The 20,524-nt window shown below is 44.3% G+C and overlaps 1 long non-coding RNA gene across 1 annotated transcript; it reads left to right on the top strand.

Moving 5' to 3' along the window:
- Nucleotides 1–3,020: 3,020 nt before the first annotated feature.
- Nucleotides 3,021–20,162, top strand: LOC146490619 (uncharacterized). The gene is made up of 2 exons (XR_014872346.1): nucleotides 3,021–15,904; nucleotides 15,948–20,162. It is a non-coding gene; the product is annotated as an uncharacterized LOC146490619 (long non-coding RNA).
- The last annotated feature ends 362 nt before the right edge of the window (nucleotides 20,163–20,524 follow it).

Here is a 20,524-nt window from a genome sequence, read left to right as displayed (position 1 = left end):
GTCAGCACTTAGAAAAGTGAGGACTGAAAACCCCCCAAACTCTGGAGTCTAATTTTGTGCAGTGAAATGACAAATTGCACTGATAAAGTATGAAATTGTGAGTTATTGTAGGAAACAGGAGAACATTGCAGGGGCTGTTCTCGTCCTCCAAACTGCTGCTGTAAGATATTATCTAACTTCAAAGGGAACACAAGAGTTTAATTAATAAATGTTATGTCTGGACACGTAATACCCTCTGAAATACTGTCTAATCTTTGCTGCTGCCCTCTAATCATTTTAGATTTACACAGGGAGCAGTTGGAGCCACTGCAAGCTGCTTCCAGCTCGGAGGGGCATCATTAGTATGTCCTTGCTGCATTTTACACAAAACATGTTCCTTATATCTTCTTCTCAGTGGCTTTTAATTCTACGTTTTAACAAAGTTGAACTATTTTATCAAAACTTACTTTTTATGTCGGTGACTCTGTGCTGTAAAAACACTTCAATAAGGACGGGAAAGTTGTTTTGGACTCACTGTTTTGGGGATAAAAGTCGTGACTTTCTACTTACAAGATCTGCAGGGCCTCCTGTCACTCTGCGGTGTCAGACTGAAAGGCCACGTCCCAAACTGCTGCATCGTGCCTGCTGATGAAACACTGCCGACCCTCCGCCGGCTGAGCTGACAGAGTGATTTACTGGGCTGGACACAGAGATGCCTGGACTATAAGTGGAGGTAGTTCGTTTTTTCCATGATTCTAAGTTACAAAATCTGAGATTAATTGCACATTACACATTGATTTAGGTGGATAAAGTAAACTTTGGTTTAGAGTTGGCTAGTTGTTAAATCTTTCCCTCTCAACCAATGAAAAGCTTTCTTTTCTCTGGTAGCACTATTACAGCTTGATAATAAAGGGGTAATAGTTGGGTAACAAGGTGGAAACAAGAGCGTAATAATGTGGTAATATCTAAGTTATTACTATGCAAGGGGGTGGCTGTGGCTCAGGTGGAAGAGCAGATCAGCTACTGATTGGAAGGTTGGTGGTTCGATCCTCCTTCCCCAGTCTGCATGTCAGATATCCTTGGGCAAGATACTAACCCCGTTGCCCTCCGATGCGTTCAGATTAATTTGCACTTACGTTTAGAAGTGCTTGTATGAGTGGGTGTGTATGAGTAGAAAAGCGCTATATAAGAATCAGTCCATTTACCATTTTGCAAAAGTAATAACCAGTTAATATCCAAGTAATATCATGCTAGGAACAGTGGTTACAGTTGAGTAATATTACACTGTAATTGGATAATAAGTGCCACAAAACTGGGGGTAAAAATGTGGAAATACAGCTCGGTAATAAAGTGGTAATAGCAGGATAACAAGGCAGAAACAAGAATGTAATAATGTGGTAATATCTAAGTTATTACTATGCAATAACAAAAGTAATAACCAGTTAATATCCAAGTAATATCATGGTAGTAACAGTCAATATTACTTGAGTAATATTACGCTGTAATTGGATAATAAGGGCCCCAAAACTGGGGGTAACAATGTGGAAATACAGCTTGGTAATAAAGTGGTAATAGCAGGGTAACAAGGCAGAAACAAGAATGTAATAATCTGGTAATATCTAGGTTATTACTATGCAAGGGGGTGGCTGTGGCTCAGGTGGAAGAGCAGATCAGCTACTGATTGGAAGGTTGGTGGTTCGATCCTCCTTCCCCAGTCTGCATGTCAGATATCCTTGGGCAAGATACTAGATTAATTTGCACTTACGTTTAGAAGTGCTTGTATGAGTGGGTGTGTATGAGTAGAAAAGCGCTATATAAGAATCAGTCCATTTACCATTTTGCAAAAGTAATATCCAAGTAATATCATGCTAGGAACAGTGGTTACAGTTGAGTAATATTACACTGTAATTGGATAATAAGTGCCACAAAACTGGGGGTAAAAATGTGGAAATACAGCTCGGTAATAAAGTGGTAATAGCAGGATAACAAGGCAGAAACAAGAATGTAATAATGTGGTAATATCTAAGTTATTACTATGCAATAACAAAAGTAATAACCAGTTAATATCCAAGTAATATCATGCTAGGAACAGAGGTTACAGTTGAGTAATATTACACTGTAATTGGATAATAAGTGCCACAAAACTGGGGGTAAAAATGTGGAAATATAGCTCGGTAATAAAGTGGTAATAGCAGGGTAACAAGGCAGAAACAAGAGCGTAATAATGTGGTAATATCTAAGTTATTACTATGCAATAACAAAAGTAATAGCCAGTTAATATCCAAGTAATATCATGGTAGTAACAGTCTATTTTACTTGAGTAATATTACACTGTAATTGGATAATAAGGGCCCCAAAACTGGGGGTAACAATGTGGAACTACAGCTTTGTAATAAAGTGGTAACAGCAGGGTAACAAGGCAGAAACAAGAATGTAATAATCTGGTAATATCTAAGTTATTACCACTCAATTACCTGTGGTAGTTTCTTTGTAATAAGCACAAGACAGAGCTGCAAAATGCAAATGCAACACATTACCACAGGTATTTACACTCTTGTTTCCCACTTGTTACCCGACTATTACCCCTTTATTATCCAGCTGTAAAAGAAAGTGCTACCTTTTCTTTTTCTTCTGTTTGGAGGTTCCGGCAATAAACAGAACAGCACAAATTTAGGAAATATATTACACATACTGTTAAATCTAAGTTGCAATTGTTTACATGCACGGTTTTTAACACAGCCCCAAAGGGACTTTCCGTCTGCAGCTGGACTCAAACCAGGAACCACTACACTATGGAGGCATCGCCTACAGTGGTAAACAAGCATTACTTTAAAAGCTAAGGGAAGGACTGTCTAAGTCACACTTTGCACAGATTCGCTCAGAGAGCAGTTAGCAGGCAAGTTGGCATCTCCTGTGGATGTGGCCACTAATCTGAAATTTGGTGGTTTGATCCCTGGATGTGCAGCAAAGGTTCATTTTAGTTGCGTTCGTTCAGAGCAATTAGACATAGAAAGTGCTTATTTAAATGCGTGTATAAGATGTTTGAGTGCTCAAGGCCCTACACATGAACTGGTCCATTCCCAAGAGAAGAAATAGTCCCATATGCAAGAGGAGAGGCCTGACATCAAACCCATCGCTTGCTCACTACCAGTGGTTGCTGGGCTGGTGTGTAGGTGTGCGCAACAAGTTGATTTCAGTTGCAAAGCCTCAAAACCCCGTCGTTCAAGCATCTTCATATCTGGCTTCAAAGCAGCAGTATATAACTGATTTTTTTAAAATGTGGTCTAAAGAACTCACATTTTCACTTTACGGCACATTTAACACTGTAGACTGTACGCACGCCATCAAAGCACAGTAATTGACTTCATTTTTAAATAAAATGACTTAGCATAGTCCCATTATCGAGTGAAATGAGTCGGAACAACTCATCTGATCTTTCTCTAGAATTTGTGAAAATTTGCTTCTTAATGTTTGCGACCATAAGTGGTTAAATGGCTTTTCTGCCCATTGCTGTTTCATTGATTCAACAGACTTATCTCCTGCAAAGGCACATTAGACCATTAGTCCCGTAATAGCGGGTAAACATTGGAGACAATCGCAAGGCAAACAGAGAAACACAATCGATGCCTCTCAGCTTCCAGAAACATAATCCTGCACCTGGACTCCCTCAGAGTACCCAAGCACCTGTGTGAGGAAAAAGGAAGGGAAGAAAGACGGTGTCCCTTTAAGGGTAACTCACAGAGGAAGAAGGAAAAACTGCAAAGAAGGAAGGAGAGGAGGTGTCTATGCATACGTGTACATGTCAAAGTGATAGACACTTGGGCGAGAGACGGAGAAGGAGAGAGGGAAGAAAGATAAGCAGAGAGATAAAGAAGGGGAGACACAACATTGCATTAGACACTAAAAGCCATACATCGCTCACTAAAGGCTAATGCAATTGCCACACAATAAGAGCGTCTCAGCGGAGGCTGTAAAAAGAAAAAACTAGAGAGGGGAATGTAAGAGGAGAGGCAGGGAGGGAGGAGGAAGGAGGGAGGGGAGGAAGGAGGAGATCTGGCAGCGCTGCCTCCAGACTCTCATATGGATCTCCTGGGACAATGGTTGAAAGTCTCTCTCTACTGTAACTCCTGACTGTGTGCGAGTGGCTGAGTGGCTCGCTGTTCTTGCTGTGTCTCCAGAGTGATTTATCAGGTTTGCAGGGAGGAGAGACAGAGGGAGAGAGGGGGAGGGAGACAACTCCAGTAGCAGGCAGGCAGCAGTTACCAACCAGCTGGCCGGGTGTGTTAACTCCACATCTGACCTCTATGGGAACAGAGCGATCTCCTCTCCTCTCCTGGTTGACTGTGGGAACGAGGAGAGATCTTCATTTCGCCCACTCTCACTGCTCCTGGCTGGGCCGTCGAGCTCGGGGAACCGGCCCCTGGACGGAGGAGGACAGGACAGCTTTGGGAGCGAGATCTCTGAGGATTTCACCGCCGAGCAGAGACTGGACCTCGCTGGCACCGCCTGGCAGCGATGCAGTTGTCTAGTCAGTCATTAGCCAGTCAGATGGTTAGTTAGTCAGCCGGGGAATCGGTCCGTGGGGTCAACTCTTAGTGCATACCCTCATCTGAACTCTGAGGTGACTCAGACTTGCCATGTAGCCAGAGCGGACCTGTGGGCATGGTGAGTGGCAAACACCCCTCTCTGTCTCTCACACACTTTTTCCCCTTTGAGTGTCTTCCTCCCGTGACTTCGCTGCTGCTTTTCCAAATGATATTAGTTGTGCTCTCTTTGTGTGTTTTTCCTTTGGCAGCTGACTTTTCACAAACGCGAGATAACACGTTTGATCAAAGCCATCGCTGTGACGTTACGGCGTTTATCCTGCCACGGTTTGATCTTTTAGGGAAGACGGTGCATCTGTCTGTGTGACAAACAAGTAGTTAGTTTTTCAGCCGGAGAGATCGCACACGGGCGGTTTAATCTGGCGGCTTGTTTTCGGCTTAAATGGAAACTAGCTCCTTTTAGTCGAGGCTACTTTAAAGCGCAACGCTGTGGATTCTGTGACGCTAAATCAATAAAGGCTTTTATAAAAGTTGAATAAACCTGGGTTTTATTTTTGATCGCTGCAAAGAGAAGAACAGATATTTCACACGTACCTGCGTGCAGACACACACACACACACCTGCACGACTTCAGGCTGCTGTAACAGCACTTTTTCTCAGAAAACTCATGACTGAGGGGGGTTTTGTACGACGCCATAATCTCAGCACTATTTGGAGAAGGAGTTTGATTTGATAAACTATCCCTAAAGCCAAGTGCACAGAACATTTTTGGACAAATAGTTCGAATATTTGAACCTGCTCCAAGGCTTTATCTGGGTCTGCTAAATCAGTCAGTTGTTCCCATGTGCAAGAGACATGTTACACAAGGGCAAGGCTGATAGAGAAGCTGTTTAAAGGGAAATGTATAGTATTTAAATTAAATTCTGCAGTATGTTTGTGCGATATTGTCTTAAGTTCTTTATGGTTGCTAATAAAAAAGAAATGAATCGAGTTTAAAGTTAATGGAGCACTCGCAACGTTAATCAGAGCATGAATTAATACCCGACTCTGCAGCTGTAAGCATCTTTTTGTGACTTTGTGCCATTAGTTTTGTTTTCCTGCCCAGCTGAGGCGGATAATTGAGTCTCGCAGCTCTCATCAGCCCTCCAGTAGAAAACCAGCGACTATTTATCCAAACCAAGTGAGCAACACTTGGCACCTGCCCAGCACGAAACAGAATATAACAACCCGGATAAATGAACATCTGGGAGAGAAAAAAACACTTAAAAAATAGAAATGTCTGGGAAAAAGATCTCACACCAAATATTACAGATATTACAGATTTCTCACCCCCTCCGCCCGGAAACACGATCTGCTTTATGAAAGCCGAACGTTGGAAATGTATCAGGCCAGCTGTGTTGTTGCAAAAGAGTTAACTCTTAAAGCCTGCGTGACCTAAACGCGGTGAGACACAATCAAGATGCAGACGTTTTATTTTTACATGTGACGGTTAAATGAAAGGACTTAAAGGGGAACCTGCTCTTATTCACAGCTCATCATTTCTTGGAAACCATCAGTCGTCCTGATTGTTCTGGGCCCTGTTCCTCCTCAGACACAGCCGCTAGAAAAGATGGACGCAGTTACCGTGATGTCACCTGCCTTGAGATTGTTTTCACCATCATCATCTTGTTGTTTTGAAACCAGATGTGACGAGCGAGGGGCGGGACTGACGATGAAACCGCACGCTCATTTGCTAATGACTTGTCAGTCAGACGTTGTGAGGCAGCGCACGATAAAACTTTCTAAAGCAGGACTAAAACTGACCAAATGACCTCAACGTTTTATTCATTCTGACCAAAACAAGCGACTGAGCTCATAAACCCAGCAGGAAAGTTGAAGTCCGCAGACTTTTACACGCTTTTTGAAACCGACGCGGTCGCTCAGTTCCCACCTTGGCTTCACTTTCCAGTTTTTTCTCCTTCTTGCGTCCTGTTTTTGTAAAGTCTGTCGACTCAAACAGGACGTTTCAGCTCCTCTTCTTCTAAGACCCGCCCTCCTTTTACGCCAACTTTCTTCTGATTGGTTGCACCTCAGAAACAAAAGATCGTGAACAATAAAGGGGTGGGGCTTCTGTCGTCACTGCCATAGCCGTGCCCTTAGATTACCATATTGAGGTTATTGCCTCTTTGTGATGTTAGGCCATGTTTGCTCTCAGCATCCACCTTTAACAGCTGTTTGTATACTTTACATATAATTTGTATGTGTGTGATTTTAAATCCAGCTTTCAAACTCATTACCTGACTTTCATCTCCACAGACAAACGTGTCAGTAAACATCAGCAGATGTGTAAGTGCTCACTTAACGTTTAAATTCGGAGAAACCACTTGAACTGAAATTACACGCAAAATAATCGGGACTGAGATTTTTACATTTTGAAAAATGCAATCAGCGCATTATCCTCCGATTGCCTTGAATGACAACTCTTGGCTTAATGTATCCATAGCATGAATTAGTATTTGTTAAAGTGCTCTGATGGGATGACGCAGAGACGCGTCAGAGATGATTGTTGAGCCATAAAATGAAGTTATTGCTGTGAATCATCAAAAACTAGTAGGCTAAAAGTTGTATACCCTTATATTAGGCCAAGTCACTGACCTTTTAACCATTTTTATTACATTCAAACGAGCGTCTATGTGTGTTTTATGCATGCAGCTTTACCGTTGTTCCTGCTATTTACTTGAACATCGGCCTGGTTAGCTGGTAACTCCCCAGGGGTGTCACAAAGGTGGCCGCTCAGTAGCCAGACTTGCCTTTGAGGTCTTAGACGGCGACGCTGTAACTCGAAAAAGGCCGAACGGCTCAGATTCCTGCTCGAGGCAGATGTTGACGTGGGCGTTGTCCCCTGAACAATGAGCAGATGTTTGTTATTTGGGCTCAGCTGCTAATTTTGTTGTTTGATAGAGTCTGTGGGAGTGGGAACACGCGTGTGTGCGTGTGTTTTCCCCTGCAAATGCACTCTGGTGTGACTCCACAGTAGTTTGTTGTGCACATGTGTGTGTGTCCGTGTGTGCAGCCACACGGTCCTTCTCTCCTCTCTGATGGTTTCCCTGCACTTTGTGCGTCCGCTGCTTCCCCTCAGATCAACTGCAGGATTTTCGAGCGTACAGGACAGCATGGTTTCCCTCGGCTCTCTCAGCGGCCGTTCGCCCACCACAGAGAATTTCTGTCTGAACCGAGGCAATTACAGCACACATCCAAAGCCATCTTAGCCAGGAACCCAATGAAGGAGCCTTTGATAGCGCTCCGACTGATGCATATTTACATTTTATGACCAACCAAGTAGTAAACAGCTTGCCTTGTTGGCGCTGGAGCGCGACTTTAAATGCAGGCCTGTTTGCACACAAGCGCACACATCAGCGCGGACACATCAGCGCGGACACATCAGCGCGCACACGCGTGCTTCAAAGCTTCTGCACAAACTGACAAAGACTTTTCAAAATATCAATTCAGCCATTTCCTCTTCTGCCAAACGACTTGGCGACAGCGCCGGCTCCATTTGTTTGCTGGTCACTGATTTCATAATCGGTTTTGTTGTGCTATGCCTGGCTGCTGCTGCCGCTGCTTTTTTCAGAGCTGCAGACGCAGCAGCAGCGGCAGCAGTAGCCTCCAATTGAAGCCATGTGTGGTGGAAAAACAGGCCTCGGTTTGTGGAGCGATCGCATGCTTGGAGTGGGAGGGAGCTTGTCGGTTACAGAGGTCACAATCCGAACACGCCAACTCCTCCTGGCCTTCTCACACGCCATGCTGACGGATGCATCTCAGTAGTCAGTCGGGGCTCGCTCCCAAGCAGCTAGGTCAGGATTTTATTCTCCGAGCTGTCTAAAAGTACAGCGAGACGACTTCTAGGGTGTGGCACAAATTAAAATAGTGAGTGGTTTAGCTCGGAGCAGAGGCTTTATTAGAGTTATGATAAATATGATAAATCCCGCCGTCCTCAGACGAACCCGGCAATCTAATGTCACCATGTGTGCGTTTATCTCCCCGAGTGCTGCGTCACCTGGCCTCTCTTCCTCCTCGAGCACACTGTGCCATCATTTGTGCGTCATTTTTGTCTCGGTTTGCACCGATGCCTCCCTCAGGCTTCAGCTCCTCTCAGGTTCTTGCTGAGAGTCTTTCCCTTCCAGTCAAAATGTTATCAGTGCAGCCGCAGCTATTAGCTAATAGCTGAAATAGCTACTGCTATCAGATTCAGAGAGGCTTTAATGCAGCCGTGCCATTTCCGTTCATGCATTATAATCGATCATGTTCCTTTCAGAGCAGAGGACCAGATCTTTTGCTTTCTTTCATGTCTGCTGTGTTCTTGTGAGGTGAGTGAGCTCCTCTTTAAAGACAGCACTCGTGTGCTTTAGCACCAGGTACTTTTTAACATATAACTCCCAAATCTGTTTAGTCTCTGTCCTTTTTTGTTGCTTTCCCAAGAAAATGTCGGTAGTGATTGATTTTGCATGAAATTACATCTCTGCCAAATTGCATTAACGCTATGCAAAGTGGATTATTGTTAATGGGACATGTGAAAAAGCTGCAGCTTGATGTCTGCTCCTTTCATCAGTCACATGTGAGGGCTGGTTTATTGAGAATGAGTGATCTAATGAGCTAAATAATGAAGCCCAGACCCAACGAACACTGGTAATGTCTTTTTAATGCCCGTGGGGTCTTTAGTTACCTACAGACGATAGATTGGTTGAGCTCGGAGGGGGGGTTACCTGTCAGCTGTGTCCTATATGTAAAAATGGGTTGGAGATAATGGTGGTGGAGACTAAAAGCCAGCGGTTACTGAGAAGGACAAGTTGCGATAGGTGTTGAAACGCAAGAATAACAGCGATCTTTCCTCAGAGGCGTTCACAGGATGTTGCTCTTGTTTGTGCACAAAAAACGACACCGTTTCTTTTAAAGACGGGAAAAAACCTTTGGAAAGATTTCACAGCCTGAAGCTGCTCTGCTCAGCGACGTTGACCAGTTCCTGAGTAAAACGAGGAAAGTTACTGACACCTTTAAAGCAAAGGAAGTGTAACATGTCAGATTACAAGTATTTGTTCCAAACAGCGACACTTGAAAGGAGAGGGTGAAAAGCTTCGTCTCAATGTTGTTGAAAGGCGGGAGCAGCGGCGTCATTTCAATATGCTGACAGTGATACATATTTAGGTCACGTCGCTCCTTGAGGACAATGGCGGCGTTTCTCTTGGTTGCTCACACGTGAAGTCGTGCGAGGAGACGAAAAAAGACGTTGAAATCTCAAATCGACTGAGCAGTGACTGAGTGAGCTCGGTGCTCGTCAGTTCTGTGAAGTTGCACAAGTTTTAGATGGATTCACTCATTTAAAATATTATAGACTGCTGTATCAAAAAGAGCAAGCCTGACTTTATGGCATCCATAAACCAAAATGTTTCTAATGCAATCTGTTTTATTTGTATAGAGATGCTTTGTAACATGAACCCTCACAACACACCGCAGCGATTAGAGCCTGAGCAATGCTTGAAAGCCTGTCTGCAGATGGGCTGCTAACACTTATGCAAAGGTTAGTTAATCTGTAGAGAGCACAGATTGAAGAGTCCTAGGAGAAACTGTAAGTGCACAACTGCACGACTGGTCTAAAACGACCCCGTTCAGTTCATGTTGTGTGGCTGAATTAAAAAAGCTCTAAGAGGAAGAATGAAGTCACCGAGTACTCGGTAAAGGTGATTAATTAGGGGTGCAACGATACACAAAATTCACGGTTCGGTTCGATACTTTGGTGTCACAGTTCAATATTTTTTCGATACAAAAAAATGTTCATGCTTTTTTAATTTGTCATTTATTAAAATTATAAATATATATTTTAACTCAAAAGTACAGTTTTTAAATTTAATGTTGCTGAAACAACAAAGGGATAAAATAATAAATCTATCTGATTGAGGAATCACTCATCTTTGGAAAAGAGAGTTTATTACAGAGAAATGTCTCTTTCCAAAATAAAAGCTCTACTATACGCTTCTTCTGGGCTATATTCTCAGCAGCATATTAAATATATCAGGTCCCCATAAGGAGAATCATGTGCTAACGGCTGTCTAAATGACTCGGGTAAAGTTTGTAGCATGCGTGCTTGTTGTTTTTGTCTGCTTCCACTTGTCTTTGCACGAGGATGATGTCGGAGTAAATGTGCAGTCATATTCGTTGTGTTCCCACTAGTGCTGTCAGCGTTAATCTCGCCACAAATCTCCGTTAACGAGCTACCGCGGATCGCCCCGTGCATGGGGCTGGACGGCTAACACGTTAACAAACTAACTGCGCTAACAAGCTAACTGCGCTAACAAGCTAACTGCGCTAACAAGCTAACTGCGCTAACAAGCTAACTGCGCTAACGCACTAGTTCCCACCCATGTAATTGAGCATTGCGTGGCACATCCAACATACTGTTTAACTTTTGTCCATGACGCGCTTACCATCAGGGTCATACGTCACATGAAGACCAAAATAGTTCCAAAGGCCAGATCTGAATGAGGGTGGGGGAGGTTCAATTTGCCATGTTGCAACGAGCTTAGCTTCTGTCTGCTAGCTTGCCCTGCGCTCAGTGAATCTGTGTTCGACTACTCCGCCTAGGCTGCACTGTCCAGCGCAGATCCACTGAGCTCTCAACACAGACAGCATCGTCAGAAGAAAAGTTGATCAAATAAATTAAAAATGTTGTATTGTTCGATACATATGCGTACCGAACCGAAAGCACTGTATCGAACGGTTCAATATCGATACGAGTATCGTTGCACCCCTAGTGATTATGTAGGCAGTCTTTTCAGAAAATGTCAGTTACTGGCCCTCTGTCCAACATTTTATTTGCTTAGTCGTCCACCACAGTACGGTGCTGGATTGTTACACAATAAGGAAACTGGCAGTTTGAAGCTGTTTGCAAAATGAAATGACAGACAGTCAAAATATAAAGCTGTTCAGCTGCTTGTTAAGAAATATCTAATCAGCCAATCACACGGCAGCAGCTCAGGAATTTATAGACTGAGCATCAGAATGAGGAAAAAACGTGGCACAGTCGTCGGTGTCAGACGGGCTGGTTTGAGTGTTTGATGATCTGTTGCGATTTCCCCACACAAACGCCTGGAGGGTTCATGGAGGACAGTCGTGGCTCTCTGGGTAAAAAGACCTTTTTGGAGTCAGAGACAGAAGAATGTCCAGACTGCTTCAAGGCCAAAGAAAGGCGACAATAACTCAAATAACCACAAGTGACAACCAAGACACGAAGACGAGTATTACTGAACGCATCCTACCAGATGGGCTACAGCAGCAGAAGACCACACTGGGATATTTTCAGGCACTTTAAAAACTTTTTCTAGCATTTTGAGTCTCATGGGGAAAAGTGAGCATTGTTTAAATGCCAGAGTCTTCCTGAGTATTGTTGCTGACCATCTTTATCCCGTCTTCTACTGGACAACATGCCTTTTCACAAGACTCAGGTCATTTTAAACTGGATCCATGAGTTCAGTGCACTCTAACGCCCTCCATATTCACCAGATCTCAATAGAGAAGTGGTTTAATTAAAGATTCAAAACATCTTTTTCAAACCATGTCGATATGGACCTGAAGAACGTTCCCACCACCTCGTTGAGTTATTAGGCTCTCGTGGTGCGCCTAATAAAGGGGCAAATGTAAGTCTAATTATAAACAAAGTCACCACTTTGCTGAAAGAAACAGCGATTCCCGGCGCTGCACTTTCTCACACGATTCTTTTTTTCTTCCTTGTTCCCATGTTTCGCTCTCAGCACTTTGGCTGCGTTTTATAAGAGAAGGCTGACAGATGACAGCGGCACCAACGTGTGAGATGCTGGGTGACGTCAGCTCAGCGTTCACGTGTGAAACTTACACCTTTGGTCACCCCATGCATCACAACATCTCCCCTGCAAAAACAATGCCGACCGACAGAGTAGAATTACACAACAAAGTGATTTCTTTAGCAGATGCTGTGGATTTTTTCATGTCTGCATGTTATAGATAAAGTGTGTGTGTTCCTGTCTAGCTATCTTTGTGAGGACCGAAATCTGCATTCTACTATACTTGTGAGATCCAACAGTCACTTGTGAGGACACACAACCCAGTCCTCACAAATTTGAAGACAGGCTCAAAATGTGGTTTTAGTGTCAGGGTTACAATTCGGTTATGGTTAGGCATTCATTTTTAATGGTTAGGGTAAGGGGCTAGGGAAAGCATTATGTCAATGAAGGTCCTCACGAAGATAGCTAAACGGGGTTGTGTGTGTGTGTGTGTGTGTGTCCTCACCTGGCTCTCGAGCTCAGCGTTGCCAGATCATGTAAACCGCGTGAATGAGGTCAGTTTGTTCGGCTGAGAGTGCACACCTTGCGCTTTCTAAATGCGGTGACTGGTTCACACCTCCAGCCTCACGCACAACGAGAAGCTCCTCGAGGCTGTGAATTATGTTTGTGGACACTCACACAACGTGGAGGCATCACATTTACACAACAGCGACGATGGGAAGCAGCCGTTTTTGAGCACCTTTTAATGGTTATTTTTGAGGTGACATTTTATTTTCACCATTATCACGTCTAACTTCCGCGTGCCGCCCTGTGATTCGGCCCGCTCGTCAGAAAATATGTCACCGGTAATTTAAAGCTGACAGTAACGTCGACAGCTATTCTCACAATTCGAGCTTCACACCCTGCAAACAAACCGTGACTCACACTTGTTAGAGGACGTGACCACTCCCTTCATTCACTCACTGTTTTCTCCTTTTCTCTCACGCAGACACACACAGACACACACAGACACACACACAGACACACACAGACGCACACACAGACGCACACACAGACGCACACAGACGCACACACAGACACACACACAGACACACACAGACACACACAGACACACACACAGACACACACACAGACGCACACACACACACAGACGCACACAGACGCGCTGCAACTCATGCATGCAAATGAAGGGCGCGCGCGCACGCACGTGCAGAAAGGCAATCCCTCATTCCTCTTTACTGTTCAGTGAAGCACAACTTTATGTTCAACGTCTCACAAGCTCGACAAACATATTTATTCATGATTCCTTGGCAGGGAGGGGCAGACATATTTCTCTGTCTGAAGGATTCGACACGCCTTCGTTAGCTGCACAGCGTGTACTCGGGCTCCGCAGGACATTTTTAAAAATGCGTACAGAGGCCTTTGGGGTCCTGTAATGTCTTTTGTTAGCCGTGGGGTCATTCTGAGACTTGTGGCGCAGATATTTTTAACCTCTGGTTAGGCTGAGCCATTAAAACAAGTGCAAAGTGCTAAAAAACTACATTCATGTTTTAAAGTTCAAAACTGTTCCCATGAAACGTGGCATTCCCAAGTGACCTGCAGGGCTGGACTGGCCATCGTAGGCCGCTTGTGATTTTTCGTTTTTATGGCCGATGGTGTTTTATTTCTTTTCTTTTTTTTAAAGGTATAAATGAACGGTGGTGGATTGGCCAGTTGGTCATGGTCGACTCTGGGCTGGACCAATTACAGCCGAGGAGGTCGAACTTTAAAGTTGAGGTGAAAAGGACCGCGGTTTGTCCCGCACTACTTCAGCTGGAAAGTTGCTAATTCAATCATGAAACTGATCAATGATCAGCTGATCGGCTTTTCTCTCTGCGCTAAACAACAGCAGCACGTTTAAGCTTGATCAGCTGTTGTTAGAATTTATTTAATATTAATTTCTAGTATCAGCTGATGTTTGCTGGAGCCACAGCTGTAAAGCTGCTGGTCTCGGTTTGGATATGTGGTGAGAGGGAAACATGAAGATGAAACCAGGAGATGTCCTTACTGAATCATCAGAGCTGAACAGCTGATGGAGAAACAGGTTTACCTTTTAGGTGACATGGATGAGTTGAAGTTATGAACTGTTTCTGAGAGACAAATAACACCAGGATCCTTTTCTAAGTAGCTGACAGCTGGTAACTGTGCAGGGGCGGATCTAGCAAAGTGTTGCCAGGGGGGCAGGTAGGGCATTAACAGGGAGAGGGGGGCACAAAGATATACTTTTCTTTTTTATTCTCATTTAAAATGTCTGACTTTTAACAAATAATTATCTGAATCTTACAATCACAGTTTTCATCTGATGTAAAATGTATAGAAATCATTATTGTATTCAGTAAATATTAATCTAGTATATATCCTAGTAAGTTATAGTATTCTTTCCTCTGTTAAGGTATCATCTGAGCAGTCTGCAATTCTGTTGAAGAAAGATGTTGAATCTATTTATTTACTGGAGAAAAATAATCGATTTCTTTGCATTTGTTTTATACGTGCATTCAATTAAAAACATTTTTGGGAGTGGTTCCCTATTTTTTTGGCAGCCCTATTAGTGAGGTATATGTAATTATAAATTAGAATTCCCAGAATAGGGAGGATGGTGAGGTTTAAGTTTATTATAAAGGCTTTATGGCTTTAATATGGTGGGCCGGTCACTAGTCAAAATGCTCGGGCTGATTTGTTGTCCCAGTCCAGCCCTGCCTGTGGGCTCATCATTTATTTATTTATGTAGCACAAACTCACAAAACTCACCTCAAACTGCTTTATATTCTAACATAAAGAGCCTACAATGTCAGGAAGAAACCCCAACAATCACCCCCCCTCCCCCCTCCTCTGAGCAGCACTTTGGCGACAGTGGGAAGGAAAAACTCCCTTTTAACAGGAAGAAACCTCCAACAGAACCAGGCTCAGGGAGGGGCGGGGCCATCTGCTGCGACCAGTTTCGGGTAAAGTTGAATAATTATTACTGATTAAATACAGCGGTGACGTATGAACGCAGAGTGAAGAAACGCAGTGCATCATGGGAATCCCTCCGCAGCCTGAGCCCGTGGTGGCGTGACGTAGCCCGATCTTAAATGTAGAGAAAGTGTCCGAGGCTCTGTCTCTCATTCTGCTTTCATTGTGTCTCATACTGAGACTTATATTACACAATGTGTACTTACCAGGTTATCATCATCTCCAATCAAACACAGCTTGTGCCCTTATCTAAACGCCGATTGCAGCATCTGACTGCGGGTGTTTTGCAAAGATTTACAGCTCGCTGAGTGTCTGACCCCGCCTCCTCTACACAGAACAGTTTGTCTCCATACTCCATGCCAAACAAACAGTAACCTCATGCACCAGTGGCATGTGATTTCATTTAACATACTTGTGTTTATTAGTTGAAAGCACCGATTGGTAACTTTGGTAACACTTTTCTTGGTTTACCGGTCGGGGTTTGGGTGGGTCGCCTGGCAGGATTGAGTAAAACATGTAATTGTAATGATTTACTTTTTTATTTCTTTTGACTCATCGCTTGTTTATTTAGATATTTCAGAGTAACTAATTACTTCATTTGTTAGTGTTTCTTTCCCCCGCGTGTCTCTTTTGGTCTGATCAGTCACTTTATTGGTAAGTTTTACTCTGTTTCTTACTTCTTCAGCTTTTTTGTCTCCATTACACATTCGAGTTCTGCTTACCTGCTTCTACTTAAACATCCATTTAACCAGGAAGTGAAACTCCTGGTTAAACAATCTCTTTTCATAAGCTGCGTTAACCTATCGTGTCGTGTCCCTGTGGTGGGAGAAAGTGGTGCTATCATTATTTGTCATCTCCGGGTAAAAGAAATCCTGCTTTTTAAAAAACCCAGCGGTCCCTCAACAGTCCGCCTGCTGTGAGGGAGAAATTTCCGAGAATTTTCTCCCTGAGAAAATTAATTGGACGGCAACTGTTGCAGGTGTGAAGTGTGCACTGCTCCACACTCACTTCGGATCGTTACGGGTAAACCACACAGGTTCTTGTGGTGACCTTTGTGCAGCTGTGCATGCAGTGTGCGCACATAATGGTACACAATTTGAGGCACAGCAAGTGTTTTTTATATACCTGTGTTGGACTGTTTTTCTTTTTGTGGCTCACCCTTTCACCCACCAGGTACTCCAAGAAGTTGCCGAGATGTAGTCTGACCGTAAAAGTGAGATTTAACAAACCAGCCGTAACACGTTAATCAGTGAGGCTTAGAAACGCCTCGCCGTGAACTCGCTGCTTTCTTTAGCCTGAGAGTTAACAATCAGACACGAGGAGTGGCTTCAAGCTTCTCATCCAGCTAACAAAGGGAATAAACATGAGACAATTGGGTTATATCGCTCATCTGATCTGGATTAGCACGATGGAGAAAAGGCTCCATGGTTTCGGCTCTAAAACTGAGGGAGAGGAGACGGCGGCGACGTACGAGAAGCAATAAAGGAGAAACTGTTGAGACTCTAACCTCCCCCTCAGTGCTGCTCAACAATCCTGTCATTATTTCTGCCCCACCAGGGTGGGCCTGGAATTTTCCCTGGAAAACAGCATAAACAAGAACAACAAAGGATAATAATGCACGGTGACGTTAGACTTTTGCAAGAATAAAAGACAAGACAAAAAAACGTTTTTCTTCTCCTGTGTCTCGTAATCTGCACGTGAAACTCTCCAGTTTAATTGGACACAAAACAGAACCGAGTCCCTTTGCTGTACTTGTTGTTGTTCTGTTTAAAACAGGAGCAGATTTCCTTCTGCTCCTGTTATCCTGAGCTGACATTGTGTGCATACTGACTCCAGGAGGACCAAACGCTCTGCGCTGCCTTTGCCATTTCAAACAAGCGATGTTTTATTTTTGCCCTCCAGCTCCTTTAAACAAACTGACCAGGTAGCTGGCTCTGCATGTTCCGACTAGTCTCCACATCTGCTGCTTCCTGCTGATCCGTGCAGCAGAAAAAGTCTGCAGACTCATCCTCTCACCCCGCAAATGTAATCTTTATTTCTTTGTCACAGATAAGCTGCATCATCTGTCACTCCAGGGTTACGAAAGCGAGATGAAGCGAATCACAGATCAGTTCGAGCTCTGATATACAGGTTTTATTCCCCAGGAGTGTCTCAAATCTTCTTTTTTCCTTTCTCCACCTTTCTTTTAGGTCACAGCTGCTGTGGGGAAAAGGCATCTGGAGCCCACGAGGACGTAACCTTACAAAGGGCAGGGGAGGGCGGATGCAGCCTCTCTACCTCGGCTGTGGTGGGGAGGGTTCCTGGCACCGTGATTTGATGCACAAAGAGAAACAAAAATCACATTGCCAGGGATTTCCACTCCTTCACAGCTCAGCTGGTGACTCACCGCGCTGTCGAGTTGCTTTTGCGTCCTAGCTGCTCTGATTGGATTCAGTTGATTTCTGATGCTGGATGTTGCTATGGAGTCAAATATTGGTGAAGTTAGATACGGCGATCAGCTCTCAGCAGACTTCTCACAAAGAGAGCTGTGAAATAGCACAGAAAGTGTCGAAGCGCTCACGAGGCCGCCGTTAAACGTGCAGCTGTCTGAAATCCAAACTCTTCACACGTCTCGTCTTTCAAACGCGACAGGAAGTCGATGTAAATGCACGCGAGGGCCGTGCAGCTTTATGTGATAGAAGTAACTTTTGGAGTCAGCTCACGTTTCAGCTCTCGGATTTTAGATTTTAGCGGCCCCGATCCTACACCGGCAGCACGCTCCGAAACACAAACGCGAACCTCAACATCCGAAGCACTGCAGGCGCTAAAGCCGCCAACTTTACCGGTGAGCAGTCACGTAAAGGTCTGCGTGAGGCTCTGGTCCCTCGAACGCCTGCCACCCACTTGCTAAAGGCACAGAGCTTAGCTAATTGGTGAGCATTGATCCCTGCTATGTGTTGTTCACAGTGGCTAAGTTCAGTGCCTGAGGTGAAATAGTGGATTCAACGTTGGGGGATTTGTTCCGCTGAATGGAAAGAAGCTGATGATCTCGGATATGAGGAAAGAAGGAGGGAGGAGAAGGGGGGAGAGATTAGGTGGGAAAAGGGAGAAGCTCGGCTCACCTGCTTCTGTGGACCACAGGCAGCGTGCTTGTGCAACATGGTCCAGAGGTGAGACAAGCTGTACTGTTTCTTCATTTGCCTGCAGCAACAACTGTCTTCTTACCTCTAACATCTGGCAGGAATCACGGTGCATGCCAAATATATTTGAGATCGTTTGAGCGAGGCCATGTGACCCAGGTTTAATGTGTTCTTTCACATGCCTCAGATTGCATCTGGATTAGGAATGTGGTGCTAAATGTCAACTATATCTGGGCGTGCCACTTCACGTCCGACTGAGGCAGCTTAGGACGTCGATGCCAGCGTTTCGCACTAACCTTCCCACACTTTATCACCCTTAGCTGAAAGTCTCCAAGCTTCTCCTACGATAAACATGATTGATTTCATGTTGGTCTGAGCTGTCGCTGCATTTTTCTTGGGTGGATTTTTAGCAAATTAACACCAGTGCAACTTAACTTAAAACGCCTTCTTTCCTGAAATAAAAGTGTCTTAAGTGATCACAAATTCTCCCACTGCTCACTGTGAGCTGCGTGGCTGCAGTAAATTTGCCTGTTGCTGCGTAAATCACCCTGAACTTGGTGCTGCTGCTGTTCTAACGCTGCAATGATGTGAGCAAAAATAAGCTGCAGCACTCACAGTTGTTTCTGGGCTTTGCCCTCCTGTGCCTACTGAACTGGTATCAGTGTTATACCTGAAAACTGGCTCAGTTCAGCAGGAACAGGAGTGGAGCCTACAGACATGCGACAGCAGCGAGACCGAGATTCAGCTGCTGTTGGTTGCTGCGTTAAACTGACGTGACGCTCGCCTCGAGCCAAAGGCGGTGATGAAATCCAAACCAGAGTCCCCGAACCTGTCAGACTGAAGCTTAACGTCTCCGTGGAAGCGCGTCCCGACTCAGACGACTGTCCTTTCCTTCGTCGACGTGTAAATGTTTCATGAGCCGATGGGTAGGTGTTTATACTAATGAACCCAATCCTGTAGTTCTGTTCAACCTTCATCTGTATCCTGCCTTCTCCTCCTGAGACGCCTGCAGACACGCCCCTCGAGCTTCACCTGTCTGTGCCGTCAAAGGCCAGACTGAGACTTGGGCTCATTGTGAGCTAAACCCAGTGAAATGTCTGCTATGTCTGTGTAACCAGCAGCCCCACATCATGAGCGAATGGGAATCTGCGCAACTTGGAGCCACAAAAGGAAAAGTGCTTGAAAATTTCATACCCAGAGGAAAGTGGAAGCTCATCGGTAAGCGTGATGAATTTGCTCCACACCTCCACTGATCCTGGCTGCCGCCATAAAATTATGTTTCCATTACTTGAGATTTGTGCAGATAAATGCTTCATTCAGACCTGGAGGAGATTACCCCGTGAAAAGGTTAGAGAGGGGTTTCTCTCTATGCCGACTTCAGGGCGTTGTTTCAGCCAGGTGGTACCACTGACACGTTGGCTATGATTTGTGTTCAATTGAACAAAGTGTTCAGTAGAAACGGTGCATGAAGTGCATTCTTCTAAATGCCAGCATGTTCATTTAATGCATGATTTATTCTGATGTTGCAGGTGTTTCAGCACAAACCCAGCACTGATTGAATGCAATAAAGTTTAAATGAGCCTGAGAAAGAATTCTGGCATTGCTTTATTTCTATTCAGTGTCAAAAGATAACATCGCTTATCCCGGGAACAAAGAGCATGTTGGAGCAGGAAAGAACAAAGACGAAGACAATAGCAGCAATCGGTAGAGAGACGAGGCGAGACCTAAGCCCAACGGATGACAAGAAGAGGTTAATGGAAGATAATTACAGAGTTTTTAAAACAAAGAAAATAAAAAAGACGCACAATGTTTGGATCAAAATGATTTCTGAATGACTGTGAACATGAAAGATATCATAGTCACGCTGATGCTTCTGAGCATTTTAACCACGTTGGGCTTTATAGAGAGAAAAGTGACCAAATTCTAGCGAATTTTTAAGTTATTAGCTGATGATAGCATCACATGGATATCTGCTACTTAGTCCTGAGTAACATACAAATATAACACAAGCATAAAAAGTGCAGTTTGGGCTTCAGCACAGCAAAACACCGACACCACGAACATGGTGATAATGCCTCTGGCTCCAGCCTAATGTGTCAGC

Source organism: Neolamprologus multifasciatus, chromosome 23 (assembly GCF_963576455.1).
Source record: "Neolamprologus multifasciatus chromosome 23, fNeoMul1.2, whole genome shotgun sequence".
Classification (NCBI taxonomy): Eukaryota; Metazoa; Chordata; class Actinopteri; order Cichliformes; family Cichlidae; genus Neolamprologus; species Neolamprologus multifasciatus.
The sequence above is the reverse complement of the archived record's forward strand: the minus strand, read 5'-3'. Positions and strand labels throughout refer to the sequence as shown.